Below are 3917 nucleotides of genomic sequence, written 5' to 3' on the forward strand. Positions count from 1 at the left end.
TCATGTCTCTCTGCATAGAAAAAACAGCGCTTAGCCTATCCCGCAATTTCAATTTATGCATGGACATGTCTTTCTCTATTCATATTACAACTAGCCTATCTTTCTTTTGTTTAAGGCAAAAGCCCAAGTTCTTTCTACTCTTCTCTAATCCCAACAGACCAAGGCCAACATTAAAACCACATATTTATAGAGACATGGCCCACCACCAATAATTGTCTTTATTCAAGGCAGAGAGCAGATAGGACCAAGATCCAAATTTGGCATTGCAGGGTCCCAGAAGGCTAGGCCCTCTACCATAATTGTATTTTCATGACTGTCTTTGATAATTTAAATTAGACATATTTTAGACGTAGTTGTTCATCCATATGTACATCCATTCATGTTCTTTTTTAACTTTCCCTTCCATTCAAAGAATATGTGTTGAGTACCTAATACACACTAGGCTCATGATAGGCCCCAGAGATACATAGATGAATAAAACATAACATCTCCCCTTAAGGAGCTCTTAGATGGGAGAAAATGAACTGAAATGCATTTTCCCCCTTATTAGCAATTCAGACCAGTTCATACATTATAACTTAGAAGTTGGAGGCGGAGAGAGAAGAAGCAATCAAAAGATACATAAACCAAATGCAGTGCATTAGGTCAGCTTGTAGTTTTATTGATAAAATACGACAGCAAAAGAAAATACAGCAGTGTATGATAAAATGCTCAATTAAGTAAAATCAATGTGAAAGTGCATAGTATAGACTTATATTTTTCTGTTATCAGAAAATCTTTTATCTGATTTCCGGTCCACCTGAAATAGCTGTGGACAGTGGGAGAGGGGAAGAGATTGCAAGAGTAGCTTCAATGATAGTCGCAAGCTCTAAGATGGAAGCTTGTGTCATCTGGTCTTCTAAGCCTTCTGCTTGACGACTTTAGACCATGTTGACGAGGTATTGATATTTCATGTTATATCAGGCAGACAAGCCTCCTGAAAGCTTGCCTAAGTGAGATCATCTCACCAAATCACATCAATATTTTGTAGGCCAATACTCCAAAGAGATGAGTTCAAAATCCGGCAAGAACCTTCTCTTCCACTTTAATTTTCTCTTGTGCTATCAAATCAATCCCAGACAGCATGCCTTCTTCATTCCCAGACATAATTTATTCTTGGACTTGGCCTCATAATGTCTTGTTTCTTCCCACAATTCTTATGTAGGAAGTATGCATTCAAAGGGGATTGTGTTTGCTTGCCTGCTTTGTGGGGTTGGAAAAGCTGTTGAGAAGAAGGTAAAGTCTATCAGTGTGTTTTCCTTTAAGTAGAAGTTTAAAAAATTGTATAAGTTACTGTATCCTTGACAAATGTTGAATGAGTGCCAACTATGAAAAAAAAAATGTGTAAGGCATTGAGGACAATGGATAGGAAGAGAAGCATAAAAGTCAAACATGAGTGACAACAGTGAAATCTATTAATTCTATGAGTAGTTATAAATCTATTGTCAGAAACTCCTGATGGGCCCCTTTTCAAAAATTATATCCTCTCATATGAAAGAGGCTAACACATGACAGTTTATCATTAAAGATTATTCCTTTTAACAAATATTCCGTCATCTAATATAACACAAATGAGGACCTACATTGTGAAGTGACTGATTTGGAAGCCAATAGTCTTTGCTTCAGTACCATTTTTACCTACCCCAAACCCTATTCTTGAGAGTTCACATTATAGTAAAAGCCAAATGGATAAATAAAGAATCCAGAATTAGGAGGAGTGGCAGGATAGGCAAAATAAACATAACAACAACAATGGGTGGAAAAAAAAAAAAAAACGTACCCAGTCAATATATACAAAGATCCCAAATACTTACATGTAAGGAACACACAATGGCATAGGTAGTGGAAGTTTCTTTAGGAAGTATTTCTATAGAAGATGCATTTAGAGTTTATTTTAAAAGCCTAGGGAAACACAAAATGGTAGAAGGCAATGCACGGGCTACGCCCTGTGGTGTTTTCCTTTGACAAAGGAGTACCTTTAAAAATAGCCTGATGGACCACAAGCCCCAGGGACTAGCTGTTCATAGCTAATCATCCAAAGACTTGAAGACCCCAAGCTGTGCAAAGTCAATTCAACTTTGCCTAATACAGCCTGAAGCTACTTTAGTTAAACCTCAGTCATGTTGTTTCTAATGAAAGGGGCAAAACAGAATAAAAATTGCAAACCCAATTCAATATAAGTGAATAAAACTGTAAGAAGTAAAGTCACACAGCGGCCAATAATCAAGAATACTAACACTATTGTTTCTCTAGAAGCCCAAATTCTAAAAGATTATTTTATATTTGATTCAAAAATAAAACTCATCTGACTGGGACTCAAGCTTACAGCTTAATCAAATTGATGTCACTCTACTCACAAAGAAAACATGACATAGGAAACAAATTAAATGTCTATTAAAGCATATTTTAGGGGCACCTGGGTTGACTCAGTCGGTTGAGTGCCTGACTTTGGCTCAGGTCTTTGTTTCACAGTTCATACTTTGATGACAGCTCGGAGCCTGGAACCTACTTCTGCCCCTCACCAACTCACACTGTCTCTCTCTCTCTCTGTCTCTCAAAAATAAATTTAAAAAATTACGAAAAATTTTTAAAAACCCACATTTTCAAAGAATTTGTTTTCCTAGAAAGACATAAAAAAAAATGCCTGCAGTATGGCAGGAAGTGAATAATAAGGAAGTAGAAACACCGACTTTTCCTCAGCAAGGCTAATTTGGCTACTGACTGTAGTGAATGCCTATCTTGACCATAACCTGACACCAATACTGAGGCCTCCCTGATGGTACCATTCCTCACCTGTGCTAAACCGACCCCCTAACAACAAACTGACTGCTGGATCCTTTCATCATGGAGGCAGCAACAACGTCTCTTCTTTACTGGAATAGACATGTATTCCAGGTATGCGTTGCCTTCCTTGCCCACAATTCTTCTGCCAACCTGTATAGGCTTGTAGAACATTTCACTCATCATCATGAAACCTCCTACAATAATTACTTTTGACAAAGGAACTCCAATCAGTAAAGAAGCATACCAATGGACTCACACCCACAGAATTTACTCCCATTACCATGAATGTACCTCATCACCCAGAAGCAGCCAACCTGACACTTTGGTCTTTGTCCCTATTTCTGGCACAGAGCTCTTCGAATCCTGGGAATTTCTGAAGTGATAAAAGCTATAAAGATGTCTGGATAAGCACTAAAAACCCCTTTCAGCCACACCTGAGTTTATGTAAATGAGGTGACTTTGGGAAACATTTAAAGATGGGGCTAGTTGCCAAGGGAACCAATCAGGTGATTAGAAGGTTGGAATTTTCAGTCCCACCCCCTTGACCTCCAGGAACAGGAGAGGTGATGGAGGTTGTATCATTCGCAAATGGCCAAATGGTTTAGTGGGTCATATCTCTGTAATGACGCCTCCTCAAAAACCCAAAAGACAGGATTTGGAGAGCTTCCGGGTGGTTGTGTGGCAGGATTTTTTACCTCCATATCTGGGGTTCGTTGTCTCACCTCTTTGAAGAATGAAGAGGAGGACAGAAGAAAATGAGCAGCAGGCAAAAGTTTATTAGAGTATGAGATCAGAAAGGAAGAATAGTATGAAAGTTCTCTTTACAGAGGGAGGGGACATTCGAAAGTGAAGGCCCTCGACTGTAGGCAAGGGTCCTTGTTTTATTAGGTTCTGGTTGCCACCCCTTCCCTTCCCCCTCATTCCTTCTCAGGTTCTACCCTTATTGGCTTGATAACTGTAGGTGCTGGGTTGCCCATTCCTGATTGGTTCATTTCTAATGTATGAGGGGTGGTCTATGGCCGTATCATTCCTTGTGGGTCCTACATTTTATGACCAGAAAATGGTCTACTCGTTTCAGTCAGGTCTTTTGTCAA

General features: G+C 39.1%; 1 long non-coding RNA gene across 1 annotated transcript; it reads right to left on the reverse strand.

Moving 5' to 3' along the window:
• Positions 1 to 650: 650 nt before the first annotated feature.
• Positions 651 to 3282, reverse strand: LOC122221406. Its single transcript, XR_006203200.1, has 3 exons — positions 3115 to 3282; positions 1854 to 1941; positions 651 to 1261 (listed from the first exon to the last, which is right to left on the reverse strand). It is a non-coding gene; the product is annotated as an uncharacterized LOC122221406 (long non-coding RNA).
• Positions 3283 to 3917: the final 635 nt, after the last annotated feature.

Source organism: Panthera leo, chromosome B3 (genome assembly GCF_018350215.1).
Source record: "Panthera leo isolate Ple1 chromosome B3, P.leo_Ple1_pat1.1, whole genome shotgun sequence".
Taxonomy (NCBI): Eukaryota; Metazoa; Chordata; class Mammalia; order Carnivora; family Felidae; genus Panthera; species Panthera leo.